This window comes from Stylophora pistillata, chromosome 5 (genome assembly GCF_964205215.1).
Source record: "Stylophora pistillata chromosome 5, jaStyPist1.2, whole genome shotgun sequence".
In the NCBI taxonomy this organism is placed as follows: Eukaryota; Metazoa; Cnidaria; class Anthozoa; order Scleractinia; family Pocilloporidae; genus Stylophora; species Stylophora pistillata.
In genome coordinates this window covers 25,073,034-25,086,541 of record NC_142523.1, presented here as the reverse complement: position 1 = coordinate 25,086,541, position 13,508 = coordinate 25,073,034, and the positions used below count along the sequence as shown (strand labels likewise).

The window sequence follows — 13,508 nt, the reverse complement described above, 5'->3', positions numbered from 1 at the left end:
TATCGTTAAGTAGTTCAAGGTCAGCAAGATGCAGTGCGTCGCTACAACAGCGATCAGGGAAGACAATATAAAGAGCTTTCTTCTGGACTTATTCTTAAAGGTCACTTACGTAGGCTGGAAGTGTGCCCATGCAGGGAACGCATATTCGAGCACAGAGCGAATCGTACTGCAATATACAGATACTAATTGGGAAGGTGAAAGTCCACTATTCTTAAGAATCCTCAACCCGTAGATGCGTTTGGTAGCTTTGTCGTACATGTACTCACAATGTGCGTTCCATGAAAGGTCATCAGAAATTATGACCCCCAGCAGTTTGTACTGGGATACCATTTCGATTAGGGCGCCCCCTATTAGTAGAGGACTGGAACATGTTGATTTATACCTGAGAAGGTTAAGAACCATCTCTTTACACTTTTTAGGGTTTAGTTTCATATTGCGCTCCAGGGAGTACTTATTTACATTATATGCGATGATGGGCAGACAACTATTGGAGTTCCTGGGAATAAGTTGCAGGATGGTGAGGTCATCAACGTACTTAAGACGAGCACACCATTCACTGACCAGGCTATTTACAAGTAAAGCGAAGAGAAGGGGAGCCAAGTGTGTACCTTGTGGGATACCAACACGAGGCGAGATGGCCGAAAACAGTTGGCCATTAATCCTAACACGTTGCAAACGGCCAACCAAAAAGGCGCCAACCCAACGGACTATGGCTTCATAAACACCAAGCTCCTCCGACCGCATGCTGTGGTCGACGAGATCGAACCCCCTACTAAAATCAGTAAACAAAATCCTGGTGTACATGTCCTCCCTGTCGAGTGATTCGAGGATGACCTACATGAAGTACACCAGTGCGTGAGTAGTAGATTTACGAGCAACCGCAAAATGCCTCTCGTCAAGCAGATGTTGAACTTGGGAGAGCATGGACGAGTAGGTAAATCCCTTGAAGATCTTAGCGAGCTGTGAAGTTAGGGAAATTGGGCGCAAATCCTCCTCAACCACCTTTGGAGGGCTGCATTTAGGAACAGGACACAAAATTGACTGCTTTAGTTGGGGCGGGATAAACCCTTGAATAATCGAAGAATTATAATTGTCACAGACAACCGGAGCCAGCTGCAAGGCGAGTTTAGACCATACCCTGTTGAGGGTTGGGTCAGGGCCGGGTGACTTATTAGCCTTAACCCGCCTAAGGGCGTGATATGCTGTACGTTCATCAATTAAGAACCTAGGAGGGATATCGTAAACCATGCTAGGACTAGGAGGTTCCAAGGGAGAGAAGTCAAGAGTGAGGCTGCCGAGGAACTACTTGAAACGCTCGGCAAGCAGAACCTCATTTGACATCTGTTCGTCCAACATTTGTAGATGCCAGGGGTAGGTACTCCCCCCTTTGCCACTCAATCTATTGATTTCGCTCCACCAACGCTTAACATTCGAAGATCTTAAGGCAGCTACTTTTCAGGTTTAAAAGGTCCTCTTGGCGATAGAACAATTAATCTGCACAGCATTCCTATAGACTTTGTAAACCTCAGAATTCTTACCGTTGTAACGAACAGCCTTCTGGCGATTGCGGATTAGAGACTTGAGTTTGGTGGTAATCCATGGTTAGGAGGTTGCTGAATACAGTGAGTTTGTCAATGACAAGTGGCTCGTCATAAACAGACTGCCAATTTTGCTGAGTTATCCAGCTGATTTTGTAACTGCGTAAACAAGTCGAAGGCGCATACTTAGTATGCAGGAACTGTTGCACGTAACGTAACGCGATTTGCTGGCTAGCGAGATAGAACGATGAAGATGCAAAAAGACTGACAGTCTAATAGTGTCACCTTTAGTGTCGCCTTAATACGCTGGGGAACAGCATTTTTAATCAGAGTAGAATTGAATAGTATTGACACCTGAGCTAGTCGTAAAAAGAAGAAAGTTGTATTAAGAATCCAAGCCAAGAAATAAAGAAATATTAACTGGGTGGTAGAAAAAACTTCTAACATTAAATACCCAAATCCCAAGGTCAACCGCAAAACTCCCAAGGTCACGATACCTACGTATTAGCCACCAAGAAGAGTAAACCACTGCATTGTTCAACAGAAACACGCATATGGAATAGCCGCTGTTGAGGCCAAACAAAAAACTCAAACTTTTCGTGCCCTTAGAGTCGATCGTCGAGTTAGTGGTCAACTGAGGTATATTTGTTTGGTAGTTGGGGGGTAAGAAGGGCAGAAACATGACAACTGTGCCAAGACACCCTTTTTTAATAGTACCGGCAAACGTTCCATCTGTAATTTTCAACCGACTTTTTTTGAACTGTGAAACATCTCTCCATACATTTCTTAATAAACTTTGACGCCGATTTTAGAGTCACATTTCTAAGAAACCGCTTACGTTACGCGGGCGCTTGGCCACAATAGTTGGCGATGGAAAACAAGAGACTGTGCACAGTCAGGGTGAATCCGACCCAATATAGATCAAAATTATAGCATTTTCTTTCTTTTGTTTTTTTTTATCTCCAGTGTTATGAGGCTTGCGTCAAAATTCTCAACTTATTTCAACCAATATGCAGACAGACAACTATTGTAATGAAACAATGAGACCTTTCATGTTGATTCCCAAATGATTTAAAATAGCTTTTGCTACCAAGTGTCACATTATAACATTTTAGTCCATGTCGTTTCTAGAAAGGAAAAAGTTGCTGCTGACCCTTAGCCTCACTATGTCATTTTTTTCCCTTTTTTTTTTAGCGGTTTAATTGATTTCCCATTTTTTTCTTTTTTTTTCTGTTTGAGGGCGCTAAATATATACTTTTCCTTTGGGAAAAGCGAGGTGTTTAACACCAACAAAAAATGCGTGCATTTGGAATTTACAGAGGGATGAGACCAAACAAAGAAAGATGAGGACTCAGCATTATACTATTTTTGACGTCATGAATATTCATGAACTTCAGCTGTCTTCACAGAAGGGCTTAGTAAATCATATGAAAAAAAATCAAAGGACACTTTGAATAAGTCGTGGATACATTGCGTTTGGACAAGTTTTGAAGATAATTTCCAACTGGTAACTCCCGGATACAGTTGAAAGTACTTGGTATTACTTTGAACTGCTATGTTGACGTCGGGTAAATGGTCAGAATTCACATTTTGGCTATCGGTCAGTACAAAATACAGACTGCAAACCGGCTACGAAATGCAGAATACGTACCAAATACAGACTGTGAACCGGCTACGAAATGCAGAATAGGTACAAAATACAGACTGCAAACCGGGTACGAAATGCAGAATTGGTACAAAATACAGACTGCAGACCACAGATTGGGTACAGAATGCAGACTGGAAATTTTGAAAACTGTTTTTTCTTCTGATACATGGTAACATATGTCATCCTACAACTCACCGAATATCACGCAATCGCCTTTTAGCAGTCACTTACATGATTATTTGCACTATTTAAACAGTAGAGTGTTTGTCGAGGAACTATCGGCTGATAGTTGCCCCCCCCCTCCCCCCCGAAATATATTTACCCGAGAACCGAAGCTTTTAGCTAACTTCGCGGCCGTCAAACCATGTATTAAAAAAAAAAAAATGACGACCTAAAATCAGAGCTTTGGCAAAGAATGTTTTACAAAAGGCTTTAGAAGACTACTTTTCAGACGTCCTTTTAGGCAGACTGTCCGTACAAGTTGAAAGTACAGTTTTTAATAGAACGCGATGGAAAGTTCTGGGCCGCGCTGGTTTGGTGAACGCCAACATTGGACTGTGGATTAATGCAGCGAGTTTCGTCCTAGCTCTGATCTTGCTGCAGTGTTCCAAGAGGACTTAGTGACTGAGCGGTGACTCTGAGCGCCGGTTGCAACAGCTTGGCTCGCTGTCACTGGGGCCACAAAATTGCTGACTATGGCTGAGGACTGCACTTGTTGAATGGTCAGTCTTTCGCGGTACGAACCGATTGAGGCATCACTTTTGTGGCCAGTAACATTTCTTGCTCTCGAATTCTCCAGGTCGGCTACTTTGAGGATGGTTACTGATGTCGCCCGAATACAGTGCGATGTGAAGTGAGTAGACAGACTAGCTTTCTCACTCATGCAGCCGAGTAAATCTTGCAAGGTATTTTTCCCTAAAGGGACATTGCAGTACCGCACCGCGTCGCTTTCATTAAATTCGCCGGTGCTGTTTTTTCAAGAAACATAAGGTGAGCAGCTGGGGTTTCGCTTCTGCAAATACTTTTTTTACATCTGACTGTACGCCTCTCCGTATTGTCTGGTCTCTTATACATTATGGCTTGCGAATTATCTACGTTGTCACGGAAGCCGCCAGGATGATTTTTTGTCGCTCGCTCTCGAAGGGCAATATATTCCAGGCCGTTTGTGGTTTTTTTGAAAACAATTTCTTCCTTTACCACGTTTCTCTGGTTTCCCGGCCTCGCCTGCCAAATTAGAGCATCAGATAGAACCAAGCAGTCTGAACTAGATATTTAGAATTGTCGTTTCCTAACTGCTTCGCCGTAAACAACTGCTCCACATCTTCCCGCACTAAGGCTTACTTGTGTTTTGTAGATGACAACGCCCCCGTCTTCGCCAAACTTTTTAGTGGTAATCTAAAGCCTCTTTAGATGGAACAAAAACTTTGTTGTGTATGATGGAAAATGCTTTCCCGTGTGGAGCTTGACTCAGGTACCGTTCAAGACCCGCTCGAGTGGCTTTCATGGAGTTTCGCGAATAGTGTTGCCCACTAACTGTACGTGCCCCCACGTAAAATTTGCGAAGGACTTCAGTAAGTCTTTCTGCCGGAAACTCTTCAATGCTTTCCGTTATTCCTTTCTCTCTCTAGACCAAGCTTAACGGTAAAAACAATTTCATTGAATTTAACTTTTATTCGTTGTTGCAGTTTCTTGGTGAGTATCTTTTAATTCGTCAAATGCAGTGTAACTTTGAAACAAATATGTCCTACTAAAAGTTTCCTTACCGGCTTCAAAAGTTTCAACCGCATACGAAGTCGCCTCCCTGATTTTTTGGGGTATTCCCTCAATGACAAGGATAATCACATCTTCGCTGAACTCGGCGGATCGAGAAGCCTTGCTTGTTACAACGAAGCCTGCTTGTTTAGTACAGAAAATTTTTCATCGAGCAGATGAGACGTAAAACCATCAGAAAAGTAAACAGCTGGCGAGTCACGAAAACAACGCTTCGTTTTCCTCAAAAAAAATTCACCGGTTACTCATTTTAACGATATAGAACGATAGAAATACTGACGGCTCGCAGGGAGAAGAATGAAAGCTTGAAATTGTATTTAAGAACGATTGTGGCCTGGACGCTTTGTTAAAAACAAAATATACCCGGGAACGGCGAACAATATTCCACAATAATGCAAATGATTTCGAAAGATGATAGCGGAAAAGCGATTGCATTAAGCGTCTTTATTCATAGTTACACCTTTAGTCTTTCAAAGAGCTTTGACTCGGTTACACATATACTAACCGCGACGGGTACTTTTATTAAAATCGAAATCCTTCGAAGAAAGACCGAGTTAAAGTTTAACGTCGCAGCATTACTTCGGAAATGTGATAGAGGCAGCATTCTCGTATAATTTCGGAAGGTCGCTATTAATTGGTCTGCCGTCGACATATCGATTTGTTTACATCTGAGTGAGTGACACATTTGCATATTCTGCCCCACGACAAAAAATCAAATCAGTAAACATGTATGTTTGTATCAGTTATTTTGATTCTTTTTTCCCGTAAGGAGATGACAGAAAAATAGATCTAGATTTAGGTACTTACGGCCAGCTGATTGGTGCAGATAAAACATGAAAGAAAAGGAAAAGTCAATCAAATCTTCTATTTATATGATTACAATACCACTAAGACTGTATACGCTTCAGCGGTGAAATTTAAATGCTGTTTATCATGATGGGTGACAAAAACTAGCATGTAAAAGAAAAATTTGTTCGTAAGCTCTGCCCTCAGCAGTTTAGTTTCGCCTGCGTTGTGAACGTTTTTTTGGCCTTATCCCGGTCAATTGATGTAGTCAATTAAGGCAATGTTGATGGGTCCATGACTATATTTCTATATTTGGCCTTTTTTCAAATTAATATACCAAAGCTTGAGAAACTCAATATACCCGAGAAAACTCTTAGTATTCATTCACAGCATAACATTTGTCTGCTTTCAGAATAATTTACATCGAGCATTTTATGTTGCAAGGTATAATTTGATGTTTCTTGTCGCCAACTGAATGGTCATCTCGTACATGAAATCGCAAACATCTTATTCTGCTTGTTACAGTTTATATCATTTGTTTTCATGGTAACTTTCGCCCTCACAAAAATCTTTTTCATTCTACTGAGGCTCTTCATTCAAATTAAAGATGAACGGATATGACAGCATTCGACCAATAACCAACCATTACTGTAAAACTACCTTCCCATATGATGATATGCGCCTAGGCTTTATTTCGCTACTAGGAGATGTTCTTGTAAATTGGGCTCTTAGTGCACAATTTTTTTCTTTCTTTCTTTCTTTTGGAAAAAAAATTATTTGCAAGTCGGCAGGATTATTTTTATTTTTTGTAGTACTTTCAGGGTGGAAAAAGCACAGCCCACAATAAATATTAAAATATATACAAGAATTTAAAAACAAAGTAACTACAGTACTTACTGCATTGTTCGTCTGATCCATCACTACAATGGCTGTACCCATCGCAGCGCCGAGACGCAGGGATACACTTTTGTTGATTTGCACAAGCAAACTGATCGACTGCACAAGTTACTATGAGATGATGAAAAGAAACACGAATTGTGACAAATCGTTTACACTTCATGTACATTTTTATAAAAGAATAGACAACGAATATTAAGGGCGACATCACGACTCATGTAAGCACTGTCACAATTGAAAACCCCATGAATGGGCGGTTAGCAGCTTAATTTCAGGGACTGATCTTTTGTAACTGACATTGTGAAGTTACATTTCATCAGAGATCAAGATTGATCTCCACGAGTGTTTTTTTTTTTTTTTACGGGTTTTTTTTTTCTGGAAGGCACTCGCGATGGGTCGGAGTACTCTTAATGGCGACGCGTTTGACCTCTTTTCAGAGTTAGCTGCAGACAATCTCTTGATAGCACAGAATTTTTGCATTTCTTTCTTGTCAAAGTTTTTCTTACCTTTATTTACTGACATTAAGCGTGTTGTTTTTAAGGATAATTTGTTTTTTAATAAAGCTATCTTCCCTGGAAAGCTGTTATTTTTTGTGTTCTGTCGATTTCCCGATAATGCGATTTCGAGTGAGCTTTTAAGCTTATTTGTATTTGATGCTTTAGACTGACAGAATATAGCCGTCAGATTGTCAGATTATGTTTTCGTCGATTGAGAAAGCCCTGAAATTTATTGAAACTCTCAGAAAAAGATCAGAAGGAACCGGGTCTACCTTCTAAATTGCAAGGAAACAGTTGCCGCTGACCCTCGACTTCTTCAATTCTTTTTTTTTTTTGTCCTTTTTTTTAAGGTCGGTTTGCTCTCTCATTTCCCTTAGTATGAGTGTATCGACTAATGGTATTTTGTAGAGGAAAATGAAAAGTTTATTCCAAAAGAAAAAAAAAGAACAAAAAGGAAAGAAACCGCGGAGGAGAGAGAAGGGATACGGAAGAGACCTAATAATGCTATTAATAAATTTTAGCTTTCAAAAGGCAAAGAATTTTAAAATATCATTGAAATAAATAAACAGATTTATCAATTTCATGTTGTTGTTGTTAGTGTTTTGCATTTTATCTTCTCATGCGATCTCCCTATCAAGCACTGGCTGACTTTGTTTTTGTTCCGTCCTATTCTTTTTTATTCTTCCTCTAAAAAAGAGAAAGAAGCTTTTTTTATTTTCACTATTACGATCGCGATCATGTTCAATTTCAAAATTCACGGCTACATGCAAACCAATCGTAAACCAAAAGACAATTGTGAAAGGCGCATTCATAATACAACATTCGTTTAATGCTGCTACTATAGCAATATGCATGGAGACTATACAAATAAATATAAACCTAAGGTCCCTATTGTTAGCTGATTGGTGCAGGTAAAAGAAATGAAAAAGAGGAAAAGTTAATCGAATGATCAGATAGTTTTATGACAATACCACTAAACTCTATTCACTTTTGCGCTAAAATCATAATTTCATTAACTAAGGGCGAGAATTTATGTGTGAAGAAGAATTTATCCGTGAGCTCCACATTCAGCATTTGTTGAAGCTCCTCCGGCCCCAGACACTGCTCCAGTCACCAACCAATCACAGCGTTCAAAAAAAAAAGTAGCGCGAAGTGCTTTGTATACAAGCCACATGTTCTCTAGCAGGTCAAATTTTCATATGCAAATATTCCGTTTACTTATCAGGGTAGAAGTGATAGCTAAACATAACCTAATATTACAGTAACATACTTGCGGATGTGAAGGGAACAGCCACCAGCATGAGCAGTAGAACAGCCTGAGCATTCATGACAATCTATGTGGAAACTCGAAAGGTTATTTAATTTATTTATCTTTTTTTTTTTTGGGAGGAAGGGGGGGGAGTTGGTGGAGGAGAGCAAATATTACAATTACCTGCTGAGTGTCGTGAAGTCAAGATAAGCATTCCCACCGATAAATAAGGGGGAAAAAGAAATTGTTAGATCTTACGGACTATTTAAAGGATTTCTATAGATATATGAAGCCATTTTCAGGAAGTAATTAAATTGGAGAGAACAATCTGGTCTTTTTAAAATGTTGTTTTCACAAATGTCGTGTGGAGCCAATAAAAAAATACTGAGGTATATTTAAGAAATTACGGCTCGTATCAAACTGCAAAAATTAAAGCATATAGATTTATTTATTTGTAAATACCTTTTGATTAAGTATATTACTTTTTCGTCACAGTGTTCTGAGGCCACCTGACTTAGATTCCGAATAAACAAGTTCAACTTGGGTTAACGTTTCATACAGATACTACTTCCAACCGGCTCATTAAAACAATTCAGAACGACGGTAATTGAGACTTCTCATGGAGTTTCACAGAGCACAGAAATATGATGTGATATAATGTCAATCATAATTTCTTTGATAATGATGTTGATATTTGCAATAATAAAATAACAGATGTAACAGTTTGATGAACAATGATAAATCATTTAGGAAATAAAGCACACTTTCTAACAGTTCATATGCGTTATTTATTAAGCTTGATAGGACAGGATGGCTAGATATATTGGTCGGGGTTTTTTTTTTCTGCGTGTGTGTGTGTTTTGCTTTTGTTTGTTTGCTTTTGTTTTGTTATGTTTTATTTATTTATTTTTTTTTTTTTTCTTGTTTTGACAGTCTTCCACTTTGTTGCCGACATTGTCCAAAGGCTACGAGCGTTGTGGGTCCGCTCCCCGCACTTTATTTCTTGCACGCTATAGAAGCGGGCAATCTTCAGCGGGCCCCATCTTGCCCGCATGGGTAGCCAATCAGAACACACGATCGCCTCGTCCTGCCTGCGGGCGCTGCCAGCTAAAAATTGAGCCGCGGTAATAGACCGCGCGGGATGTTAGGAAAATACGAGAAAATTTGGTGTAACTCGAGGTGCAGCCAAGTGGTTTACAAACTTTGCATTCCTATGTTTTTTTTAATCTCTCTTTTCCTTTCAGTTGTTTTTTAGTTTTGGTTTTCTTCCTTTTTAATGAACTGATTTAAGATGAAGGGCCTCAGCTATTTCCTTTTTTTTGTCAAGCGGAGAAACAGGTGAATGTTCGAATATTATTCAACTTCAGTCGACCACTTGGATCTAAAACTAAAGAAGACCATAGAAGCAACGCTCATTTTCCTAGCATTTATCTGAAATAAAGCATACAGAAGCAAATTACTCTAAAATAGATATTGGCCCAAACATGCTTAATACACAGAGATATGGTATTAACACAACGTTAATATTATGTTTGTCAAAGCTGTTTCTTGGTCAGAATTAGAATCAGTATTTGTATGATACTAAAGAATGCCTCTTAAAAACAATCAGCTTAAAATAGTTATTTAACAACGAAAGAAAGGAGCAAAACGATGGGAAAAATTTTCACAGAATCGAAGTAATAGAGATGATGATCGTCGGCGACGATTAATTATACGTGGCACCTCACCAGCAGGTTAACAACCGAGTTATAACACGAGTAACGATGTTCTCAATGCTCCAGATGGAGCCAAAATAAATAACAAAAGATTACCTTTATCAAGGGTGTTTCTCTGAGAATGAATAGATTCTCGCTAAACAAAGTCGAAAGTGGCTGAATATAAATATTACTTCCGTGGTGACATAAACCAACAAAAAGGAAGACTGTGCTGTTTACTTTGCATAAGGACGTATTTCAGAATCCAATAATCACTTATGTCGATGACCTAAATTCGAATCGAGCCAATAAGGGGACACGAACATTGTGGGCTTGCAACCGTCTGGAGGACTAAGTTAACTTCTGAATAAACAGTTTTATGGAACTAAAATTTTATTATCACTTTGTTCTGTGATAATATTCAATCCAGTACGTTGGAAAACTTACATCTACTTACATCGAGAGTACCTGAGAAATCATATGGTTAGTAGAGAGTTTGTGAAAGCACCTTTACGCATGAAACGTTAAAGGCGCTTTGAGTGAGAAATTACCTTTGACGCTAAATATTTTTAGGTATATGCCGAGAAAATAGATAATTACACGCCTGGCAAATACTGTTCTATTAGGATGAAAAAAGGCGAGAATGATAGTAATAGTTGCGATGATGACGATGATGATAAATGTGATAATAAAATATTGAAAAACATCCTAATAAATTGAATAATAATAACCTAAAGATGGATAGATCTCATATAGTTTTAATATTTTCAAAGACTACGGCTGATTGGCATTTAACATATCGTTATCTCTGCTGATCAACAATTAGAATTATGACATCATCATTACTTCCAATAAGCCAACCAAGTGAGAGATGGTGACAAATAACATAACGTTTAGTAAATTCATTAGTTAACGTTTGTTTCAACCGACGGCTGTCAAGAAAATTTTTTCCATTCCTAACAGTTTCTAATTCTTTTTGCTTCGTTTTTCTTGTTTTTGTCGCTCGATGTAAGTTTGTATCGTTTTGTCTTTTGACAGTTATCAGTAATTGGCAAGCGTTTAGTTGCGATCAAGCGGCCAACAAAAAAAATTAAATATTCACGCTTACGATGCAAATTAACCAAAATACAAAATTATTAATTCACTCTTCCGACAGGTGCTGAGAAAAAAAAGTCTTGCGAGGTCTTTTAAATATGTATGTATGTATACACCCACTGTTTGTTTCTGTTTCAGAATTGCAAAGTGTCTCCAATTATTTGTTTTGTTATTATAATTATTATTTTTCTTTTTCTTTTTATGTATTTTTTAAAGGCAAAATGCTTCCTTCGTTTGTTTTTTTCATTATTTTTATCATTTTCCAAGAAGAAATTCGCGTGAATGTTCAAATATAAGCTGTTAGCTGACTTTCTCTTAGGAAAAATGATGGGCAAACAGGGGTAGGTGGGGGGAAAGCTAAACCCTTTAACTACCAAGGTCTGCTTGTTCTCTCTCCCCTCTAAGTGCTACATACAGGAGGGGGGTGGGGGGAAGGTAAACCCTTTAACTCCCAAAGTCTGATTGTTAACTCTCCCCTCTAAGTGCTACATACAGGGGTGGGTGGGGGAAAGGTAAACCCTTTAACTCCCAAGGTTTGATTGTTCTCTCTCCCCTCTAAGTGCTACATACAGGAGTGGGGTGGGGGGAAGGTAAACCTTTTAACTCCCAAGGCCTGATTGTTACCTCTCCCGTCCAAGTGCTACATATTTCTTCGTAAAGTAGACACAATGATTTGATGTTAGATTGAGATAACTACCAGATAAGTTTGAGTATTCTGATTACTTGTTTCCTGGATAATGTATGCCTAGTGTAGGGAGAGTTTTCTCAGTAATTCCTTCTGGGAGTTGAAAGTTATCCCATCTCTCTTTCCCTTGGTTACAGCTTTTAAAAGGAATAGGCTCTCATCAAATAATCTCGGGAATTTTCAGGTAAAATCATCGAGCGTCGCGCTCGGAATCTCGTTTGCAAACATCAGTGGATACCTTGAACTTTGTAAAAATGACAGTACTCTTATGGAAAACGACCAAATGACAGAAATGTTGAGGAAAATAAAGAATGTTTCTGTTTATCTTTACATCGATGTGTTTGTAAAATTCCGTTGCTGTCAATTTCATGCAGTCAGCTCTGCGTGTTGCAACTACAATGGCAAAGGCACAACCCATTTGTTGGTTTGGTATGTATGTCATGTTGTGGTCATGTCCCTAGTATAGATGAATCCAAACCTTCAAATGGAAAACAGTAATTGAAGTTTTCAAATTAAATGTCGAACCAAAAGACGCGATAACTTTTATACCTTGGCTACTCATCATTAGGTATTACAATCTAACTGATATAAGTAGAAAAGAAATAGTAATAACGCGCGAGTCGATTTTACAAACATCCTTCGATATTTGGACAATTGGCTACTTGTTTGTGTAATAGGACTATATGCCGTTCGATCTGGTTCAAAAAGATTCTCAGGTAGCTGAAATGTTTTTGAACACGACGACTGATCTGCAATTAGCTTATTATTATTTGTGGTATTCTTAACGTAATACTCAAACCAACACGTTGAAAAAGTTATATCGAGAGTTAATACGGAGTCTTATCATTATAAAGCTTGTGAAGGTTTCTTCAATCATGAAACGTTACAGGAATTTCAAACTAGAAATTACCTCTGAAATAAAATATTTCTAAATAATATCCCGTGAAAACAGATAGAAACGCGCATGGTAAGGACCGTTGCGTCAGGACAAAAAAGCGAGAATGGTAATAATAATTGCGATAATGACGATGATGCTAAATGCAATAGTATAATATTAACAACCATCCAGAGAAAAGGAACATCAATAACCCTATAGATAAATAGAAAATTAGAATTATAACATCGTCATTCTTTTAAATCAGCCAATCAAGCGAGAGACCCATGACGCTTGCAGCCATATGGTGACAAATAACATAACGAGATACAATGAAATATATGAAGTTCATATATTTTGTACTGCGGTATTAGATACATATGATGCACGATCCTCGCAGTAGATAGCGCTATTTAAGCAATAGCGAAAATCAGACCTGAAAAAAATCAGGCCTGTACGGGATTCGAACCACTGACCGTACAGGCCTGATTTTTTTCAGGTCTGATTTTCGCTATTGCTTAAATAGCGCTATCTACTGCGAGGATCGTGCATCATATGTATCTAATACCGCAGTACAAAATATATGAACTTCATATATTTCATTGTATCTCATTTATCACTTTCACGGGTTTATTACGAATCAACTTAACGGCCTGCTCCCAGTTGGCTTGTTAGCTCACTTGTTAGAGCGCTGCACTAGTATCGCAGAGGTCAGTGGTTCGAATCCCGTACAGGCCTGATTATTTTCAGGTCTGATTTTCGCTATTGCTTAAAT

General features: G+C 38.7%; 4 long non-coding RNA genes across 5 annotated transcripts in view; 2 read left to right on the top strand and 2 right to left on the bottom strand.

Annotated features, from left to right (window-relative positions):
- The window catches only part of LOC148731001 (uncharacterized), a 32,139-nt gene extending 30,176 nt beyond the window's left edge, over positions 1-1,963 (top strand). Inside the window, exon 3 of the long non-coding RNA XR_016001074.1 lies at positions 420-1,963. This is a non-coding gene — a long non-coding RNA (uncharacterized LOC148731001). The remainder of the gene's footprint in view (positions 1-419) is intronic.
- Positions 1,964-3,479: 1,516 nt separating this feature from the next.
- LOC148731000 (uncharacterized) lies at positions 3,480-5,264 on the bottom strand. The gene is made up of 2 exons (XR_016001086.1): positions 4,950-5,264; positions 3,480-4,820 (listed from the first exon to the last, which is right to left on the bottom strand). It is a non-coding gene; the product is annotated as an uncharacterized LOC148731000 (long non-coding RNA).
- Positions 5,265-8,814: 3,550 nt separating this feature from the next.
- On the bottom strand, positions 8,815-10,322 carry LOC148730999 (uncharacterized). The gene is made up of 2 exons (XR_016001077.1): positions 10,197-10,322; positions 8,815-9,816 (listed from the first exon to the last, which is right to left on the bottom strand). It is a non-coding gene; the product is annotated as an uncharacterized LOC148730999 (long non-coding RNA).
- Positions 10,316-12,189, top strand: LOC148730998 (uncharacterized). 2 transcript variants are annotated; one of them, XR_016001081.1, is made up of 3 exons: positions 10,316-10,562; positions 11,236-11,274; positions 12,044-12,189. It is a non-coding gene; the product is annotated as an uncharacterized LOC148730998 (long non-coding RNA). The 2 variants fall into 2 exon arrangements; XR_016001082.1 differs by having other exon boundaries at positions 11,236-11,278.
- The last annotated feature ends 1,319 nt before the right edge of the window (positions 12,190-13,508 follow it).